Source organism: Cryptomeria japonica, chromosome 7, assembly GCF_030272615.1.
Source record: "Cryptomeria japonica chromosome 7, Sugi_1.0, whole genome shotgun sequence".
Lineage (NCBI taxonomy): Eukaryota > Viridiplantae > Streptophyta > Pinopsida > Cupressales > Cupressaceae > Cryptomeria > Cryptomeria japonica.
This window is the reverse complement of record NC_081411.1, coordinates 311,308,826-311,332,018: the sequence shown is the minus strand read 5'-3', so window position 1 is coordinate 311,332,018 and position 23,193 is coordinate 311,308,826. Positions and strand designations below refer to the sequence as shown.

At 36.3% G+C, this 23,193-nt stretch overlaps 1 non-coding gene across 1 annotated transcript; it reads right to left on the bottom strand.

Annotated features, from left to right (window-relative positions):
* Positions 1-437: 437 nt before the first annotated feature.
* LOC131047324 (small nucleolar RNA snoR99) lies at positions 438-542 on the bottom strand. Its single transcript, XR_009106104.2, has one exon. It is a non-coding gene; the product is annotated as a small nucleolar RNA snoR99 (small nucleolar RNA).
* Between the last annotated feature and the right edge of the window lie 22,651 nt (positions 543-23,193).

Here is a 23,193-nt window from a genome sequence, read left to right as displayed (position 1 = left end):
AAGGTTAAATATGGAAAAGCAAGGCAATAAATTAAAAATGCACTGGTAAAATTGCTATTACAATCTGTAAGACAGAAACTTAACTCTGAGACTTGTATTCTGCGGCTGAAAGTAAACCTGAACCAAGAGTTAAAATCAAAATAGAATGCATCAATTATTTTGATGTAGATGCATCTAGTTATCATATATTAATATATGCAAATCTACTACTAACTATGGTATTGTCTTATAACAGTATCTTGTTAATGACTTGTACAGAGCAAATAACAGAAAAACAGAAAAACAGAAAAACACTGATTACAGATAATGTTTTAACCCCAAAATGATTATCAAAAACATTCTATTATTCCACTGTCTATTCTTCTAATATAAAGCAAAGCAAAACCCAGTAAATAAATAAATAAAAATAAAAAACCCTAGATTTTCGTAGGGAACTTTTATGTCTCATCCCCATATGATCAGCTTGGAATACAAAAATGATCCAGCTGATAGACTGAAAAGGATGAATTCAATCTCGGGAACCGTATTCATCTCTAGGGCATGAAAAATAAGCCATAGAGCCAAACTTGTCAGTCCCCTGTATTCGCTAGAATACCATTAATGAAAGCACTGCAAGGATTGAATTATCCATACTGGAATGATCAAGCAGATACAGCGAAATCTAAATCTAGCTGATAGAATAACAACAGATTAAAAATGAAGTAAATTTAGGAAACCCCCTGTCTCTAGGGCAACAAAATTCATCGGCCATGGAGTCAAACTGAGGCCCCTTCGTCATCATAGTTTCTGCTACTTTTAACATGAACATTGATGTCGAGTTTCCCTTGGTTTCCCTCTTTACAGGAACGATCAATAACTCTAGTTTTATCCTCTCTGAGATTTGTTTTTAGGGTTTGAATGGATCGATTGACGCAAACCCTAGTTTTTGTAGCGTTTTACAACGAGATTTGATTAGGCTTTTTCCGCTTCTAGGACTTTCGTTAGGGTTACTTCCAACGATTGTGTTTAGAATTTAAAGATATGGTCCATGGATTATTTTTATTTTTTAAATAAATTTTTTATTTTTATTTTCAATTGAATCAATTTTATTTTTTTTGCTTATATAGAGGGTTATTCTCTATACAAAGAGATTTGATTAGGCTTGTTCCCCTTCTAGTACTTCCAACAATTGTGTTTAGAATTTAAAGATATGGTCCATGGTAAAGTAGATTGATTATTAATTTTATTATTTAAAAAAAAAAAATGATTTTTTATTTGTATTTTCAATTGAATCAATTTTGTGCTTATATAGAGGGTTATTCTCTATACAAATAGATTTGATTAGGCTTTTTCCGCTTCTAGGTCTTTCATTAGGGTTACTTTCAACGCATTGTGTTTAGAATTTAAAGATATGGTCCATGGCAAAGTGGATTGATTATTATTTTTATTTTTTATTTTTTTTAAAACAATTGATTTTTTATTTCTTTTTTCAGTTGAATCAATGTTGTGCTTATATAGAGGGTTATTCTCTATACAAAATAGTACTCAATCAAAAACACAAATTTGTATAACATAAATTATTTTTGCTGATTTTTTGCAGTTTTATGGTATTGAGCGTTTTGTGTTTTTTATAGTGTTGTTTTGTATGGAGAATAGAGGACTCCTATATAGAGCGGGGTTAATTTATTTAATAGAATATATACATTAGCATTTGCATCAAAAAATTATAAGGGTTACTTCCATAAAAAATATTATGTTAAAATTATAATGTAATAGAATATAATTTAATGAATGTATGAAAAATATTTTCTTGTTTATTTTTTTATATATTAATATTTAATATGTTGGCATTTATTATGTTTTAAAAGATTTATTTTTTTAATTAGGGTATTAAACAACTCATAGTTGTAGAATTACAAAGGAAATATGAAGCTATACTTTAAGTATTTGTTTAAAACATTTCCTAAAATTAATTTTGAAATCTTAGAGATTAAAGTAAGTGGTCAAATAGTGAAATGATTTCTTATATCGAGCTATTTTATTTACATTAAAATCTAAATTTCATGGTTAAGCACCCATTTTATTTGTTATTTCATGATTAAGCATCCATTTTATTTGTTTGCACTGATAAAATGTTTTCTTGTAGTCATTGGAGCATTATCTACTCTTATCTTTTATAGATATTATGTTGATCAGGTGTATGCACTCACTATTCATGTATGGATTATATTGCTTATTAGGTTGTGATGTTATCTTGATTATGCTAACCCTATTTCATAATTATGATGATGGTTGAGTTGATGATTGTGACTATCTTCTAGTGTCTTCGTGATAGGGACGACGTCATACCATTCATTGCGAGCATGATATGGCGTTGTGATTCTCTATCACTTGCCTGATCATTTATGATGTCTATGCATATGTTGTATTGTGTTTTAGTGGTGGATGCAAGATTACAAGTACCAGCCATCGACTCCACCCGGTCTCACAAGTCTAAGTGTGTCTTATCCCAATGGCAAGTTGTCGGAGATGGCATGTGTTTCCCTCTCATACTTTAGGCTTAAGTTGATACCCTTGTCAATTAGTTTCTTGGCTTCATTAGTTTGTGTCATGTGGTATGTTGTTCAACCTTATGTCGAGTTGCCTTGTGAATTTGCGATTATTTATTAATTAATAATTAATCAGTTTATATAATTTATTTAGTATTAAATTAAATTAATGGATGGCATTAATATTTGATATTAATGTGTGAATCATTAAATTATTGGAGATTTATTATTTTATTTTATTTTTATCGATAACCAGGATTATATATTGCTTGAAATAGGGAAGATTTACATCCAAAATGCAGACAAACTCCCTGCCATTACATGGGGTCTCGCCCCTACAAAACCAACAGAACGCAAAAAAAATGACACCAGACCTACATAACCAGCCATTTCAAAAAACCAGTCGTACATACATAAACGCCATCGAAAAATCGACTCGCCCAAGAGACCCGTCTATCAAAACCATCCCAAAGCCTCTTCCCTAGAAAAGTTTGGAATGTCCCTGTTGGGCCCTGCATCCTGCAACTCGCCTCCTCCACCTGGCAGTGTTCCCGACCTGCCACCACGCAGCGACTCGCGCTCTTGTACCTTCACTTGCTTCCGTGGAATCTGATGGCGGGTCATAGGCCTCCCATCCTCGCCCAGCGGAGCTTCAGACCGAATCGGGGTCTTCTTCCCGCATATCTTCCATTGCTCAGTTGGCCCCAAACCTCGCACATATTGCACAACATCCCTCCAACCCTTCTGTGCATTCTCAAGTTGGTTTTCAACAAGTCGAGAAGTCGACCAGATAACAAATGGCTACAGCTCCCCTGCTTCTACTCCAATCCTCTGCCATGGATCTTCCATCGTCTTCAACCCTTTCCCAACAACAACTTGAGCCACCACATCATTTAAACCTCCCGCCCACTTTGGATGCAGCACCAAACCTGCCACCCACAACACCTCCTCCGGTGACTTTCCCACCGACAAAGCCAAGGCGACAAATAGTGACGAGATGTCGAGGTTGGTTTGAGGCCGACAGTCAGACTCCAGAAATTCCTCCCCGACCATCAACCGCACTGCCATCCAAAACTCCTCCCCATCCACCTTGAAGACATTCATCAGCCTGTTGCTTGAGATCAACCCGTGAAATGCTGGCATTTGACCGTCCGTTGTCAAGGAAAATTTTGCCTCCATTTTGTCTCGCCTTTTCACTAAAACCTACACACACAACCAAAGCCAAAAACCAACGACCACGAATGTCAGGGAAACAAAGACCAAGGCCTTTAAAAAAGCCACTACCATCACATGGCATGAATGCACCACACGAATCGCCTCAAACAACGCATCCTCAACAAGATAACTCACCGATGGCCTCCATCATCACTCCAAAACCGCCAAGGCCACTTGCAACTAAATCGTAGATCACAATCTATGAGGACCATAATTTCCCACAAGTCCAGTGTCAATCAACCACATCAAGAACAACTTGGGTTCACTTCCCTTAATAAAAGCAATTCAACCAAAATCATGAAAACAAAGAGTTCAAAAGTCCTCAAATATTCTAAAATTATTTTCCAAAGTGTTAGATTTAACACTTTCAGATTAATATAAACTCAGAAAACCAAAATTTAGTTTCTAACTAAATTGATTAGATGAAAGATTTATAGTTTTCCAGATCTAGGCATAACAAAGAAATGAACAAAATAAGAACAAGACACGGTTACCCTGGGAAAACCTCCTAGGAGGAAAAACCCAGCCAGAAATGATCCTTAGATCTGATTATGAATTATGTTCATATGAGGGTTACAACACTTATCTCAAGTACTTGAAGGTGCTTGTACTTAGGACTGATAATGTCTTCCACAAAACTGCACTTTCACAGGCATCAAGTAATCACATCTGCACCTTCAACCCTTCCAACAGCAATCAGGTCCAAACCCTAGGTTGGTAATGTATGAAGTTTGCTCTTTGATGGACAGCAACCTTATCCCTTAGTTCACTCTCTTCATTAATGAATTTCGCACCACAACTGCCATGTGTAGTTCGCTAATATGACAGGGATAAATCCCTTTAATTGCAGATGTAGTTTTCCTCTTGAATTTGCATTGGTAGGCACATATATTTCGCATGGATGAAAACTGAATGAGTGAATGATAGAGTGAAGTTGGAGTTTGTTTATATGGGGAATAATAATCTTAATCATGTCGGGTTGCATTATGATTTAATGACTTTAATTTATTTATTTAACCGAAAGCATTAGGATAGGGTTGGCCCAATACATGGTGGCGTGTTGGCTTGAGTGTAGCGTGGGATCTTCATTTGATGTCGTGAGGTATAGGGCCCAGCCCTACATGTTGGGGAAGGGGTTGCCCCCCTTGGGAGGATTCCAATGTTGCCCATGGCAATTGGAATGTGCCATCCCTAATTATAATCAACACAAAGAACCATTCGCCTCCATATTTGAAAGCTTATCAACCTCCACATTAGCTTCTCTGAGAACATGAGTCACCTTAGAGTCTTCAAAGCCACCCAAAAGAAGTTTCATTCTTCGAACATGTTTGTCTAAATGCCACGCCTCCATACGACCTCTAGCTATCCCATTCACCACAATCTGAGAGTCACCTTCCAAATGGAGTTTTTTCACTCCCAATTTCTTAGCCATAAGAATAGCTTCCAAAGCCGCTTGGCACTATGCCTCATTGTTCGATCCATCCACCAATCTTTTAGCTCTTAGGGCTAGAATGTTGCCACAAGCATCCCGGGCAACTACTCCTGCACCAGAGACCCTTGGATTTCCCCTTGAGGCGCCATCAAAATTGACCTTGATCCAACCCTTATCTGGCGGGACCCACTCCTGTCTTACTTCACCCATCCTCTAAGGATTTGCCCTCAAAAGCCCATTAGGAGGTCATTAGAGGTTTATTGATGTTTATTTCATGAATTTGTATTTACTTGATGATTTAATATTACTATTATTATATGGTCTAATGTTTAATCGAATATTTATTATATGAGCTTTTTTATTTATTGAATTATTATTTATTTATTAATTATTGGTTGAGTATTTATGCCTATTTCTACATTTATTTGTTTATTATTTACTGTTTAATTACTGGTTGAAGCATTTATGCTTGTCCGTACATTTACTTATTCATTATCCATTTTGCTTATTTGCTTATTATTTATTTATTTATCTTCTTTATTATTTATTTGTTTATTTGTTTATTTATTTATTTATTTATCTTATTTATCATTTATTTATTGTTTATCTAATTATTTATTGTTTTGATTATTTATTTATTTGTTTGTTATTATGTACCTACCCCTTATTATGATTGACCCTCTTGGGAGTTTTGATTATGAAGATATTATTATTTAATTGTTTGTTTGTTTATTTATATTATTTGTGGTTTATATTTAATTGGAACATTTATTTATAATACCTTTGATTTATTTGATTCAGCTTTAATTTATTATATTATTATTATTATTACATTCTCTTGTTACAAATTGAGTAATTAAATATTATGTTTATACCCACCCTATTATTTTATTGGTTGAGATTTGAGGGTAAATAAATAATATTATTTTATATTCTTACCTTGATTTTTGAAGGGGGTGTTGGTATAGAATATATTTTATTAGAATATTTTGATTGGCGGATATTCTTCTGTAGTTTTGAATGAAATCTTATTTATTGGCTTGGTGAACCATTTTGTGAGGATGTTTCTGGATATCTTTCTGCGACTTTTGGGTTTTCGAATTGCTTCAAGTAAAAATTGCTTGGTTGGATTGGATTTTGGAAAACTTGTTGATGTCATGGAAATGGGGACAAGGCAACAACAAAGTTCAATGTTAATAAGTTAGTTTCAACCATAAAACCAAAACAAAGAACTAAAAACCATTCCAAACATATCAAAAGAGATTTCAAAAAAGCATGAAAGAAGTTTAACAAAAGAAAAGAAAGGAGAAGAGCCTCCCTAAAATGCTTCCATGATGCCTTTTGATGCTTCTCCCTTGTTTCTCCCCTCTCCAAGTCCCAAATGAGTGTAGCTCTCAACTTTTAGCACTAGCCATGGATGCCATATGGAGATTCAAGATGGTTGGATGTGATAAACAAATGCTATGTAAGTGTAGATAGTGATGCTATGAAAAAACTCTATGCTAATACCAGTATAACAACAATACTCTAATGCTTCCTCCTTTGCTTGAGGAGAAGGGTTATATTTATAGAAGAAATGGGGAAATGAAGGGTTAAGATTGAGCAATCTTAACAAGGGTTAGGATTGAAAAATATTCAATCCATGTGAGACTTTCAACCCAATCCCATGTTGACAAGTGTCACCATGAGGAGGCTTGAGAGGAGAGATAAGGGGCATTAAATGCTTGAGGGGACATGATGGTTACCCTAGGGGGTTGGGTTAGGGTTAGGTTAATGGATATTCTTTTTATCCAAGGGATAAATGAATGTGCAAGGGTTAAATGGTTACCTTAGTCAAATAAATAAATGCTTTGAAGAGACCCATGAGTCAAAAGGATGGTTAAGTTAGAGGAAAGTCTCTAACCAAAGGTAAAAGGTGAGTTAACCATAAATGGTTATGTAAGAGCCTTTAATGGTTTGGAAGATTTTAGAGGTTAACCATTTGAAGGCATAAAGTCTTTAATAGTTATTGAAGACTTTAGAGGTTTTTGAGAAGTGACTTCCTTGTATTTAAGAATGTGACAATGATTAGGCTAATTAGAAGGAGTTAGAAGAATCTAGAATGGATTTAGGCATGCAAGTGGATTTTGAAGGAGAATGCAAGTGGGAGGAATTTTGAGATTTTCAATTGAAATAAAATCATTTATTTCAATTAAATGGTGTAATTTGTATTTGGATAGATATTTAAATAAATATTAATTTATTTAAATGTGAATGTGAATTTTGGATTTTATTAAATAAATCTTAATTTATTTACATGAGAAAAAGGAAGATAAAGCATTAAATGCTTGAAGACTTTGAGGGAAACCATTGAAGGCTTGAGAAGACTCTAGAAGGAAGCCATTAAGTTTGAAGACTTTAAGGGAAACCATTAAAAGCTTGAGAAGACTCTAGAAGGAAGCCATTAAGTTTGAAGACTTTAAGGGAAACCATTAAAGGCTTGAGAAGACTCTAGAAGGAAGCCATTAAATTTCAAGACTTTAAGGGAAACCATTAAAGGTTTCAAGTGGGCGAGGATAAATAGGATTTTAAATAAATAATTTATTTATTTAAAATAGTTGTGCAACTTGCATTTGTAGGAAAATGCAAGTGGGTGGAGGATGAAGGTGATTTAAATAAATGTTGATTTATTTAAGTGTGAGAGATGAGATTTTGGGGGATTTAAATAAATATTAATTTATTTAAATGTGAGAGAAGATTTTAATTAAACAAATATGATTTATTTATTTAATTAATGGTCTGAATTTGGTTAAGTGAATTAAATCAAATAAATTGAATAATTTATTTAATTAATAGGAGAAGAGGGTTAAAATGAATTAATTAAATATTAATTTAATTAATTATTGATTGATGGTTAAATAATCAAATAAATACTAAATATTCATTTAATTAAGTGGACAGATTTATGTGACTAAATTTGCCCCTCTTTGAGACGGTGCGATTTTATTGTGTCGTTTCAAAGAAAGAAAAACAGGTGTGAAGAAATATGTCCCATAAAATGTTAATTTAATGGGTGGTATGCCCCCACGAGAGATGTGTCAAAAAATTGAGCGATCTCTCGAAAAAGAATAAAAAGTGGAGGGGAGGTAAAATAGAAGAAATTAGAACTAATGATGGAAGAAGGGGAGAAAATAGAGTGAATACAAAGAAACAACAAGCCGGCGAGTACCCTGAGGTCATGCAAGAGATACAAAGCAATCGATTTAGATTGATGCTATACAATTGATCAAAATTGGTTGGACAATCTGGTGCAATCGGTTTAATTGCCCCGGTCGAGTCAAAGCATGACAGTTGATGTCAGTTGTTCGCTTGGACAGGATAAAGTCTGAATAAGTGAATCAAAGTGACTCGATGGTGACTTAGACAATTGATCTAATTGTCCGATGAAGTCAAGGTATTTGAAGAAAAATACTCGTTGAGACTTAGACAATTGATGTAATTGTCTATTATGATTGTGTTTGATTGGTTGATCAATTGATAGTGTGTGCATGTGATGGATGGTTGTGGTGAATCATAGAAGCCTCGTTGAGACTAGGTCATTATGATAGATGCGTATTGTAGTCTAGGTTTGTCATAATCGATTACATGTTGACACCCAAAGATACTTGATCAGAGTATCTGTTGATAGTCTAGCTGTGTGTGAGTCGATGTGCCTGTGTAGATAGAGTAATTGGCTTGATTGGGTTGATGGGAGATGATGTAGGGTATGTGATGATGATTACCAACATGGGGAGGGTGAGGGGAGGTTCGATGTTAGATAGAAGAAATGGAGGACCTATGACTCATTCCTATGGAAGAAGAGGAAAATAGAGTATCAATTGTCATTACTATGTATGCATGATATGCATCTATTATGAATGTATGGATGGATGAAATGCAACAGAATGCAATATATACAGATGAGATGGAATGACAATCCATAGTGCTTTATTTTTCATCATTGAGCTTTTGAATTGTGGGAAGTAAGTGCAAACATCGATGGTATAATTAAACCATGATGACCTGAGCACTTCTTTCTTAGATTTTGATATAGCAAGTTAATACAAGCAACTTGATATAATGGATCAAGTTGACCTGAGTAGTGCTTCAGAACAGACAAGGATTATCTCCTTTCATGCATGACTTGGAACGTCCTCCTTGATCTTTTGTCGATCATATCCTGAGACAAGTTCATACCATAGTAAGAGATAAACCATTATCAAGCTTGGATGAGGCAGTAGGAACCAAAGATGGAGCATTGTACCTGAAAGCAAACATCATATATAAAGAATAAAGAATATGGACCCTCGATAATGGTTCATGCTCATATGGTCGAGGTATACACTGTAGTCAGCAAGCCATAGTGATCCATGACTGTATTTTGCATATGATCATGTAGCTTAGTGAACTTCCCACGTAGACACCATTAGTACGTGCCCCAAAACGTCATTGGAATAATTCACAGAAGACATACAAACAATGCTTAGGAACCATCCCGACCACTCTAATCACTTGTGGATATCTCGGAGTAGCGTAGGAACCTGATATAAATAAATAACCCACAAATTGAACCAAGTACTTGATAGCTTTAAACAGAAATTTCTTGTCAAAGAAAACGTGATCTTGTCTTTGTTTTGGTAAGGAAGGATGCATCCTTGTGAAGACAGTTTTTGCGTTGATGTTGATTGTTGGGTTGATGTGATAAGTGGTGATCGTTTTGAGTATGTCACAGTGTTTGTTTGGTATCTTCTTTGAAAAATGTATGTACAAGGTGTTGCCATATTTTTGATTGATTTTGATATTTTTGAAATGTTTTTGGATTTTGTGAGATAGTTTTCCAATGTTTTTGGATTTTGATGATTGTTTTCCAATGTTTTTGGTATTTTGTGAGATAGTTTTCCAATGTTTTTGGATTTTGTGAGATAGTTTTGAATGAAGAACTCAATGAATCACAAAAATAATGTATAATCTACTTCCATCAAACAGATTAAGGGCATTTCTCCCAGTTTAGACATGACTATGAAAAAGCGGGATGCGAGACGCGTGAGTACTATCCTTGATTGTAAATCAATAACAAGCCATGGTTTGGACGGATGGATGAGTGGATGAATGTGAATGTGATTGCAACAAGTTTGAAAGACAATGGAACCATAGCTGCTACGAGTGGTGCCTGTTTGCTAGGTTTTTACCATCGCACTTACCCAAGGTGCCACCGTAGTGGTTGTTCACCGTTTGGATGCATGATTCTTCTTTACTATTTTGATGTTTTTTGTATTTTTTTCAAGACATTTATCTGAATGTTTTGGGTGTTTTTCCCAATATGCATGGGAGCCTGATACTTTGTACAGCTTATGTATAAAACTGTTTGAGGTGCATGTTGTTGATTGGATCCGCTAGCGGTTCTCCTTCTGAAGTAGCCAACTGATATGCCCCGGACCCAAATACATCAATGATAACATATGGACCCAGCCAGTTTGATTCAAACTTCCCCTAATGTTCTCAGTTTGGTTGGTTACGAGGATTCTCTCGAAGAACAAGATCACCTACCTTGAATGTGCGAGGTCTAACTTGATGATTATAGCTTCTGCTCATACGCTGCTGATAGGCCTTGAGGTGATTGTATGTAGTTTGTCGTTTCTCATTAAGTAGCTCTAAGTCTTGGAGACGTGATACTTTGCATGCTTCATCATCGATGAAATTGTGCAAGGAAACCTGTAGAGATGGTATCTCAACCTCGATAGGTAAGATAGCTTTTGCGTCATAGACTAGTGAGTAGGGAGTTGCACCTATAGGGGTTCGAATGCTAGTTCGATACGCCCATAGTGCTAGATTCAATTGAACGTGCCAATCACGACCAACATCATTGACTGTCTTCTTGAGGATACTTAATATGTTCGTGTTTGATGCTTCGGCCTGACCATTGCCTTGTGGGTAATAGGGAGTGGAAAAGCGATGTTGGATGTGAAATTTCTCACAGAGTTCATGGACATCCTAATTTTTGAAAGGAAGACCGTTATCTGTGATGATGGACATGGGTACACCATACCAGCAAATGATGTAATTAAGGATGAATGAGGCGATATGCTTGCCGGTAACTTGAGTAAGTGGAACAACTTCAATCCACTTTGTGAAGTATTTGGTGGCAGTAATGATGAACTTGTGGCCGTTGGATGAAGATGGATGGATTTTACCCACAAGGTCAAGTTCCCATTGAAAAAAAGGCCATGTTGTTATGATTGGTTGCAATTTTTGTGTCGGTGCATGTATCAGGTCTCCATGAACTTGGCATTTTTTGCATTTTCTAACAAAGTAATAGGAGTCTTTTTCCATAGACGACCAATAGTATCCAGCGCATATGATCTTCTTTGCTAGGGAAGGACTGCTTACGTAAGTTCCACAAATTCCTTCATGTACCTCTTCCAAGGCCTTTGTTATCTCATCCTATTCCAGAGATCGAAGGAGAGTACCATCAAGACTGCGTCGGTATAGGGTTTCAGCAATAATGGTATATCAAGCGGTTTGGCAAATGAAGGTTTTACATTGGTTATTCGATTGGTTAGGAGGAAGTGTGTGATTGCGGAGGTAGGTGTAGAACTCACCATACCATGGGGATTTGAAACCGATAAGGCGACATATCATCTCGGATTCCAGGATATCATAAGCGGGAATCCAAAGTTGTTCGACCAAGAACTCGTAGCATGTTGAATTCTGTGGAAGATCTAGGAGAGATGTAATGGTAGCCATAGCGTCAGCAGCTCGATTATGATCTCTGAGTATCTGCTCAAAGGTGATAGTAGTGAATGATGCCTTGAATTTGTCCATTTGTTTGTACGACATGAGTTTGTCATCCTTGGTCTGATATTCATCTGTTGCTTGTCAAATGACCAGTTGGGAGTCACCATATACTTGTAGTTCTTGTAACTTGCATTGTATGGCTAGCCTGAGTCCTGTGATCAAGGCCTCATATTCGGCTATGTTGTTTGTGCATGGAAGTGTAAGCCTGTAAGACTTTGGGATATTGTCACCTTGAGGTGTGATAAACATAATGCTCGCCCTCGAGCCATGCCTAGTGTATGAACCATCAAAGTATAGTTTCCATGGTTGCACTGCTATGATCATGAATATCTCTTCATCTAGAAAATTGGAAATGAGAAGATGATCACCCATGAGGGGAGTATTGGCCAACTGATCTGCAATAACTTTCCCTTTGATAGCCTTACAATCCACGTACTCGATGTCAAATTCACTGAGAATCATCACCCATTTGGCCAAGCGGCCAGTCAATGCGGCTTTGCTGAGTAAGTATTTTAGTGGATCAATCTTAGAAATGAGTTGTACTTTATGTGTTAACAGATAGTGTCTTAGTTTAGTGGCCGCCAAGATTACTGCTAGGCAAGCTCGCTCAATAGGTGTGTAATTGAGTTCATAGCCGACCAGTGTGCGAGAGATGTAGTATATAGCACACTCTTTCCCTTCAACATTGTGTTGAGCCAGTAGCACTCCCAATGCTGTATTAGTTGCTGAAATATAGAGTAATGGAGGTTTACTCAGATCTGGTGGGATCAACAATGGTGTATTCATGAGATAATCTTTAAGCATTTGGAATGCTTGCTGGCATCTGGTATCCCATTGAAAGGGGATTTTTTGTGTAGCAGGTGTGTAAAGGGGTGACACTTATCTGCCAGTTGTGTAATGAATCTTTGGATGGATTGTAGCCGCCCTTGTAATGTCCTTAGCTAACTGATGTTCTTTGGTAGTGGCATGTCCATGATTGCTTTGACCTTTGCAGGATCAACCTCAATACCTTTACTTGAGACAATGTATCCTAGAAGTTTCCCTGAGGTTACTCCAAAGACACATTTCTTTGGGTTGAGTCGAACATGATATTATTCCAGTCTATCAAAGATTTTCTCTAATATTTCTAGATGACCTTCTCTTGTTAGTGATTTTGCCAATAAGTCATCAACATAATCTTCCATTATGGTATGCATCATGTCATGAAAGATGGTGGTCATTGCTCTTTGATAGGTCGCTCTTGCATTCTTTAGACCAAAAGGCATGACATTCCAGCAGTATGTGCCCCATGGACATGTGAAGGTTGTCTTATGTTGATCCTTGAGTGCAATCTTTATCTGGTTGTACCCTGAAAAGTCATCCATGAGAGAAAGCATGGCATGTCCTGTTGTTAGGTCCACTATTATGTCGATGTTTGGTAGGGAGAAGTCATCTTTAGAACATGCTTTGTTCATATCTCTCAAGTCAGTACAGATATAGATGCCCCCATTTGGTTGCCAACAGGCACAATATTGGATATCCAATTTGCATAATCAATTGGTTTAATAAAACCAACATCTAGGAGTTTCTTAAGTTCTGCTTTAACTAGTATTACAATCTGAGGATGCATCTTGCGAAGCTTCTACTTGACAGGTTTGGCTCCTTCTGCGACGGTGAGGTGATGCATGACTAAATCAGGATCAAGCCCAGGCATGTTTGCATATGACCATGCAAAGTTAATCTGGCGCTTCTGGAAGAATTCTACAAACTTAGGTTGTTCCTCTGGAGTTAAAAGAGATGCCAGATGTATGTGGTGAGGAGTTTCAAGAGTCCCCACGTTGTATTCTTTGGTTTCCTCGATGAGAATTGTTGATCATTCCTATTGTGTACTAGAAGGGAGAATGTCAAACCTTTCATCCTTCGGTGCCTCGAAGAGGTTTTCACCATTGGATATGCTCTTTCTTTGTACTTTTGTGGGATCAAACAGTGCCACAGTGTGATTTTCAATGGAAGATCCATGTTTTATTGTTATATTTTTGTAGCTAAAAGGTTTGGCATCCACCCCAAAGTATGTTGTGCTATTAAGTTCAATGGCGAATCTAGCTTTGTGATCCCCACTTGGTATGTTATCTCGTAGTTCCAAAAAGTCAATGATCGCCTCATCATTTTGGAAATGGTCAAGACATGGGGGATTAGGTTAGTTTCATTTGATGAGTTCAAGATGGATAATGAGCATTACCTCATCGATTAGGTTAAGTTCGTTAGATGTGTTAGTGAGGGTTAAGACGTTGTGGTGAAGGTCGTTGATGGTACTCTCCCTATCAGAATCAGGTGTAGGATGTGACGTAGGGTTTGTGGAAGATGTTTCCAGCTCAGGAACCCAAGAGGTCTTTATCTGTGCTTCTCCGTAAACAAGGATGTCTTTGCGGGGTGGAGGTAGTGATGTGTCTTCCTCATCTGAAGTATTAAGCTGGATGGAATCAAATTCCCATTCATGTGAGTCAGTCTTTGAGTTGCTTTCCAGTATCCTATTACTATACCATACTGGGATGTCCTTTGAGTTAAACACTGCAGGTGTGATCGGTTTTGTAGATGAAATGATTGGTGATGCAGGAAGGATTATGGGGATCAATGAATCTGATATGGGGAGTATTGGTAGTGTTGACTATGCTGCTTCTGCTGGAACTATTGGTGTCGTAGATACTGTTGTGGGTTCTGATACAATTGTTGCTACTAATGGTGTTATTGATGTTGCTGATGGGGTCGTTGGTTTGATTGGTGGGATGAAGGGTGATGTAGATGGTTTTGCTGGGATTTTTAGCCTTAATGGAGCAGTTGGTGTGGTGCGTGGTGCTGCTGATATAACCAAAGGTGACCTCTTGTAATAGGTTGATATAGGTTTGTTGGGTTTCCCTTTGAATCTAAGTTTAGGAAAGATCTCCTTTTGAAAACCTAGTCCTGTGTTATCTTTGGGCTTTAATTTTGGTTGCATCGGTTCATGTTGTCCTTGCTTGCAAGGTCCCAAAGCACTCTGACCATCATAACCCATTCTTTGCATAATGAGAAGGCCTTTGCCATACTGATCTGTGGGAAGCTTAGCTTGCAAAATATCGGTGGTGATGGGATCTTTATAGATCCATTCTGCTGAGTCCTAATCTCTGGTCTCTTCTTCTTGACTCTTTCCAAGGATGAATGGCATCAAAGTACATGCTGGCTTGTCCAGTGGCATTTGAAGTAACTGTTGAGGTTTGCCATGCGTTCTAGGAGAAGTGAGCATTTGTCCAACACAAAAGAGTTGGCTGAGATTGTATTCCCCAGGACCTTCCTCTGCTATTTTCATCTTGAGCTTCTCGTGCTTGGGTATAGTGGTGTTTGAAATGGAAAGAGAGGCTGGACTTATGTATGATGTGGATGAGATGGTTTCTCTATTGTTGGGAACGATAATCTCTAATTGATGACTTATATTATGACAATATGCAAAGGGGTTTGCATCGCCCAGGATTGTGATTTCTACACCATTATGCAGGAACTTGATACACTGATGGTAGGTGGATGGAACGACTTGCATGGCGTGTATCTAAGGTCTTCCTAACAACAAATTGTATGGCAAAGGAAGGTTTAGAACTTGAAAGATGATGTGTTTCACCACAGGGCCCACTTGGATTGGTAGCACAATATCTCCTTTGAATGAATGCTCTGCATCATCATAGGCTTTGATTGTTATCTTCTTGCGGGGATCTACTGATTCAATTGTATATCCCAAAGCTATGACTAATTGTAGCGTACATATATTTAGGCCTACTCCATTATTGATCAAGACTCGCTTGATCCTATGTTGGTTGATAAACCCTTCAATGTGGAGTGAGGCGTTGTGAGGTTGCTGGAAGGATGAGTTGTCACTTTCAGAGAAAGTAAGACAAGGTGATGATCTTAAGTTTCCAACCATAGCTTGGAACTGATCTGTATTTAGGTTTGCAGGGACTGATGCCTCTTGGAGAGCTTGATCCAAGATTGTTTTATGGGATGGAGATAGGCGCAATAGCTCTAAGATAGATATCAGTGCGGGCATTTTGTCTAACTGTTCCACAAGGTTATACTACTTTGGGATAGATGGGGTGCCTTGTGGAGCTGCTTTTATGGTAATCTTGTCGCGACATGTAACAACATTGCAAGTGGAGCTGGGATTTTTTATGGTAATAGTTGCAATTTGTTCACTGGCATCATATAGGTGATTCACAGTGTAATTGTATGTGGCTTGCGTATAATTGGTGGTATCAATGTTTCATCCTGAAGTGGAAGGACCCCTTTGATCTTGGGATGGAAGTGGATTTTTTAACATAAGATGATCATTGTTTATTGTTTTTGGGTCATGTCTTTCGATTTTGATTTCACCTCGGTCAATAAGATCCTGAATAAGATCTTTCAATCTGTGACAATTGCTTGTCTTATGCCCTTTCTCTTGATGGAAATCGCAATGTTCAATATCCTGTGAGGCCTCACCTCGACTCAGTCTGACATTTTAGTGGTTTTTATATTGAGACTATTACGAATACTTTATTTTGATGCATTTTGGAATTTAGAACTTATATGATTTTAGGATTTGAATAACATTGCTATATATTGATGATTTATTTATATGCTTTATGAGATAGAACACTACATGATTTTTGAATAAGATGAATTTGTGGTGATAAATGTTGTTATTGAATTTGTAGGACTTTACTATGATAATAGAATTATGATGTATGTTTAAGTTTATGAGAATTAGGATGAGTTGCTTATGCGAAATTGCTTGGATAAAAGATGTATTTAATTTGTTCAGATGTAAATTGTATGCAAGTGATGATGTGTATTATTATTCCTATGAATTATATTATATGTGGATATTTGAAAGTTACTAATGTGTAAATTGAGATGCGCAGGAAGTTATCCATGTGACCATGGAAATATTACGGAGAACCAAACCTAGACCTATGTATGTTCGTAAGCCAGGGTTTGTCTATTTGGAGAGACAACACCTCGTTTGTGTTGTATTTTATTTTGTAACAGTATATGATGCATGTGTGTTAAGTGTTGTTTAATTGATTTGTGTAAAATCCACAAGAGACGATTTCATGTATTAAATTGTAAAAGTGTTTTCTTTGTGTCACTTGACATGTGTGGATTTAAGTTTGAATTTTTATTTTTGTCTCTTGGTGGGAAAGTGTTCAACTATAGCCTTTTCAATTAATGTAACGTGATGTCATAAATACCTTGGGTAAAGAATCTTTGGGATGGTCAACATAGGTTTGACCCGAAAATAAACTTCAGAGGGGTTTAAAAAGGGTTAAATGAACACCTAGGGGTAGTTTAATAGGGTTTCCTAAAGCCCATAAGGTATACCTAAGGGTTAGGGGTAATTTAAGGCAAGTTTCTACTCCCAAGTGACCTTTTAGACACCCTAAAGATTGACTTTTTTGAGTTGTACGAAAATTGAAATTAGAAGATTGAACCTAGTTGTAAACTTTCCTTTTCGAATGAGAGTTCCCTTTCCCATTCTATCTTACCTTCCTCTTTAGTTTTTAGAAACTTGTGAGAACTCTCACAATGGGCTTCTTAAGCAAGAATTAGGAAATTTGTGGGTAATCACCCACTCTCCATTTTTGGAGACGAGAAATTTTGAAAAGAATAGATTATTTTTCGAATAGAGAATTTTGGCTAAGGGTAGAAGGAGAAGAACCGTGGAATTGGGCAACTCATCCTCAACAAAACTAACCTACCTTTGGGCAGATTAAGGTTGGTTGTATTCTTCTTAAAATGGCTTCTTTTTGCATGCGTTTGAAAGTATGTTGGTGTAAAAGATTTGCTTCCTTGTATGTCCTTTTGGGAATTTCATTTGGTATTTTGTATTATGTTTTGTATGTGTTTTTGGGAGTCATCAAGACCTCTTACTCTTGGGAGAGAGGAGGATCTTGAGGGTGGTAGAAGTGACAGCCCTCGAGTGAGAGACTCTTGTTATGAGAGCGATCACAAGGGATTTTTGTGTGACCCTTGTTGCATGGCCTGTTTGTGCAATGGGGGTCATAAGGGGGGAAATAAGGATAGAATGCCTTGGGGGGCATAAGGAATAAGGGGTTGCAATTCTTGATGTATTTGTTGTGCCATGAGGTGGCTACATGTTTTCCATACTTGCAGTTCTTCTCAGGGTATTGGTCCACTACCACCCTTAAAAAGGTCATCACCAAAGTGTGGTGCAGTGTAGCCGGGATGGGAGTGTGTTTGAAATTGGGTGCATTATGTCCCCTTTGTGTTTGCATGTTTGTTTCTCGTCTAGGGCTTGGTTCTTCGAGCTCGGGGGTGGCTACCAGTTAGCCTAGGCTGGGAGGTGAGCTCTCCATGGTCATATCCTTGATCTTATTTGTAGGTTGTTGGAAGCAAGGGATTAGGACAAGTGGAAGTTTGATGAAATTATTTGTTGCAGAATCCTTTTGGAAATATGTAATATTATGAGTTAAAATGTCCTCATTTGAGTGACCTATTTGTATAATGTCTATAGTGTCTTTTAAAGAAATTCCTAGAAATGTAATAGTTTAGTTGCTATATTGCAAAAGCAGAAAAGAATAAATCTGGATTCAGATTTCTAAAGTGTTGTTTTCTGAATTTTAATGATTATTGTGCATATATATTTTTTTTTAAATGGAAAAGCAACTGAATTCATTTTACCCCTATTTACTTGTGAAATAAATCCAGGGAATAAAGAAAGAATTGGATGATTGTATGCATGTTGCTTGAAATGTGAATATTGCAGTTTATTCTTCCAAATTGCATGATCTAAGTTTATGGATTCTAGATAATGATAGTTGCAGAAAATAAAAATTCATAATTAATTGCAGAAATAAAATCTAAAGTATTTCTTTTCTATTTCTATAGTTTTAATTTAATATATTCTAGATTTATTAAGTTGCTATTAAATTTATTGTTTTCTGGAATTTACTTAGTTGCAGAAATAGAAATCTAGAAAAATAGATAGTTGATTTAAATAGTTTCCTAGCCCTATAATTGTTGTTAAAAGTTCAATAAATTTTGTTAATCACTTTTGTGTAGAAAGCAAATATGTAGTTAAATGAGCTAACTATTGAAAAATAATAATAATAAAAAAATAAACAATATGTATATAGTGTGATACAAATTTATTTAAGTCTGCCATTAAATAATTGCAGGAGATAAACCTATAGTTATATATTTTCTTTTCCTACCTCAGATTTTAGCAAAATCATATTCATGCCTATAATAGTAAACAGTGATAAAAATTTGAGTACTTAAATTAATCTAAGGGTTTAAAAAAAAATGTATATATAGCTAAAATCTATAATTGCAAAGTAAATTGACCAAAACATTGAGCATTTATTTCATCCATTATGTAAAAATATATATATGTTTATTTATATATACAAACGTACGTATATATATATATACAAAAAAAAAACTACAAAAAATTTAAATTTAACAAAAAGTACTTTTAAAAAAATATATATATTTTTTTTTTTGAAAACGGGGGTTTGGGACGGGGCCGATTGAGCGCACTGTGCGAAGCACAGTGGCCGGCTTGGGAGCCGAACCACTGTGGTCCGCATAGTGGGCGGCCCGGCCTAGGCTGCCACTGTGGCCACCACAATGGGCGGAGCCACTGTGGGCGGCCACAGTGGTTCCTACCACTGTGGAACCCACAGTGAGCGGCGGTTAAGGGGACGCCGCCGCCTCTTCCCCCCTCTGTGTATCGTGTGCTCAATGAAAGGCAGAAACCCCGCCCTCTGCCATGGCCGCTGCCATTTTTTTTTCGGCCTTGCACAACCAAAAAAAAAAGAAAAAAACCTAGCTTGGTTAGGGCTACGGTAAAACATGGATAATTTTTGTTAGAATAAAATAAGGAGGCTTGTTTATTAGATTAAATAAGGGATTAGGGTTTGCATGGGTAAGCCCTTTAAACTTAATAAACTGTTATATTTAAATATATATGAATAATATTAATTATATTTATATAAATATTTATAGTGGTAAAATACCATTTAAAACAAAAAAAAAGATGTTGATAAATTTAATATTCAAGAAGAAATATCTAATCTTAAATTTAAATAGGCAGAGTTGATTTAAATATTAATGGGAGTTAATATTTAACTTTTAAATTTATATGGGTAGAGATGTGTTTTAAATATTAAAGAAGTTAAATATAAATTTTAAAAAAAATTTAATAGATTAAGATGTCCACGAAATAAATATTAATGAGGATAATATTTATTTAAATTTAAATAGATTGAGGCGCTTATGAACTGGATATCAATGAAAATTAACATTTATTTAAAAAAATTAATAGATAGAGGTGTTATTTTAAATTAAATAGACTGAGCGACAATAAAGTTAGTCCATTGTTTTTCACATTTAATTTTTAAATTATTTTTGTTTATTTAAGTTAGTAGGCAATGTAATTCTAAACATAGTCAAGACAAAACATGTAGAGTATCTCAATTAGTCAATTTAATGTTCTAAGTTATGGTTTTTTTTTTTTTTAAATTTATTCCGTTCTTGCCTTTAAATTTTGGGCATGACATATCCCTCCACCATGAAGGTTTGACTTAAGGTTCATAATTTGATGTTTTGGGTAAGGTCACCAGATTTTGAGAAACCAACTGACGTAACACTATTTCGATGGGTTCCCCTAAGGGAGTGTATGTTCGTTTTGGTTTAAAATTTTGTTGACGTTGTCTGGGTTCCTCTTGAGATGTATTGCGTCCTTGATTTGGAGGAGCAACTGTGTTATTCTTGGGTTGGGGGTTCTGTCCTGCAAATCGAACCATAGGTTGTGCACTTTTGATAGTTCTTGCATCCACAACCCCGTCATTGACGACATTTTTGTTTTTGTTCCAAAAGTTAGGCTTGTCACTATTGAAGTGTGGGCGAGGGCCATCCTTTGGTTCATTATATATTTTGATAAGCCATTTTTTGATGAGAGCCCACTCACATTTTAAGCCTTTTGTGATCATGTCATTGAAAGAGTTTGTATCTTTTACGTCTAGGCGAAATTTCATTTCATCATTTAAGTTGGAAATAAATATTTCCACTCGTTCTTGTTCAGGTAACTGAAGAGAACGTCTGCTAGACATTTGACGCCATCGTTTAAAGACTGAAAAATAGCTCACCTGGTTTTTGTTTAGTGTTACATAGATCAGCCATTGTGATATCACGTTCAATGTTGTGTGAGTAATGTGCCAGGAATTTCTGGATGAGTTCTTCAAATGTCCTAATGCCACCTTGTAATCGGGAAAAACATGATGTGGTTGTTCCTCCCAAGCTTTGGGGAAAAAGTCGCATTAGGTATGTACCCTCGTATGCCACTTGGAGGCAAGCTGAATGAAATTCTCTAACATGATCACGAGGATCTCCTTTTCCTCGATACTTTTCAAACTTGGGTGTTTCAAACCTCGTGGAAAAGGTGGCATATGAAGATTCCTATCAAAAGGATAGGGACAAATGTCATTAAGTTAAAACTGATTAGTTTTCACACCACTATGAAGTTGTTGGGCGAGATTCTCAACTTGTTGCTGCAACATTTCTATTTCATTTGGAGGAGGAGGAGGTGGGGGATTACCTTGATGAAGGTTGTATTTCATATGTTCTCGACCTCTTTCATCCTCATTATGACTTTGGCATTCTGATGTGTGTCTTAGTTGTGCAACATCAAAGTCAAAGGGTACTTTAGCCCCCTCTTGAGCAAGTCTTAAAAAGTGAGCATCAACATTGCTCCTGAGTATTTCATCAAAAAGTCTATTAAAGAGAGGGTTGTGTTGTACCCTTTCTATTGTTGTAGGAGTAGGAGTACTTGGGTTGTCATCATTTACGTTTCCTCCAAGGGCTTCTTGGAGTTCATTGATATTTTCCTCCTCTTCCTCTTCAATTTCTTGTTGTCTAGACCTGGACTTGGTATGAGCCATTTTGTTTACAAGTTTTTGTTGAAGCTTGATGAAAATGATGATAATTTGGTGATGAAATGAAAGATTGATGTTTGGTGAAGTGTTTTGCATATGAATCTCCAGCACTAAAGGTAGATGGTACCAAAGTTCCTTCTTGAATTGCTTGTTGTGTTTGATTGACAAAGTTTGATGCGATAAGGTTTAGAGAGATCTAAGATGTGTTACAAACTCAACTACCTAGTAATGAGAGGATTCACTCATAGACTAGTTTTAACCTGCGTAAAAATGCCTCTTAGGATGAGTTTATCCTAGATGTAGAGACACTCTAAAAAGTGATGTGTTTGTGTTTGATTCAAGCAATATCGAAATAGAACTTAGGACAAAACCCTTTTGATGTTTTGAGAGTTGGAATGGATTTGATGAGATATAAATATGATAATGGATGAGATGTTTAACTTCAATAGAAACTTTGTGTTACAAAAGGAACAAATTCTTCCTCTTCTTGTTCAGGGGTTAGTGGTTCTTCCCGAGCTACGTTATATGTGATACAAATATCTGGAAAGAAGGCAAGATTGATCTTGCCTCCCTTATTTTGATGATAACTCAAAGCTCTATGTTGAGTAAAAGCTCTGCAGTTGAATGATTCTTGATCAAACTCGTTTGATTTCCCTTGAAGGTATAGACGCATGTGATGCAAGAAGGTTCTATCAGAGACAAAGATTTGTCTATTAAGATAGAAGAATTTCTTCCTTTTGATAAAAGCCTTTGAGCTCAATGGTCTTTTCTGCAAGTTGATGTGTTGATGAAGATTCTTCTTTCTCAAGATGTGAATAATGGTCATATAGTTTGATATTTTTTATTGTTGCTCTTTGTTTTGGATCTTTTGTGTTTTTGAAAATGTTTGTGTTGGATGAATATTTGTTTTGATTTGGGTTTATGATGTTTCTTTGACAAGAAAACAAAGCAAGCACACAAACACAAGAATGTTGCCTCAAAAGGCACAAGTAAGTATGGGTTTAGATCAACCCAATCTTTTGAACTTTTTATGACCCTTTCCTTCAAATGTATTTTAGGTGTTTCCAAAGCCTGAAGTCGGCTCAATTTGCACTGGTCTTGACTAAAAACGAAAATACTTCAAACACTCTTTATCCCTAAGGTCAAATGGCCAGTTGCGATAATTTCAGCCCACATCTTGATATTTCTTCGACTTTGGTACTACATACCTTATGAATCCCGTCGTGGTAGGTAAGGATGCGATATACTAAGTCTTGCACGAGCATAA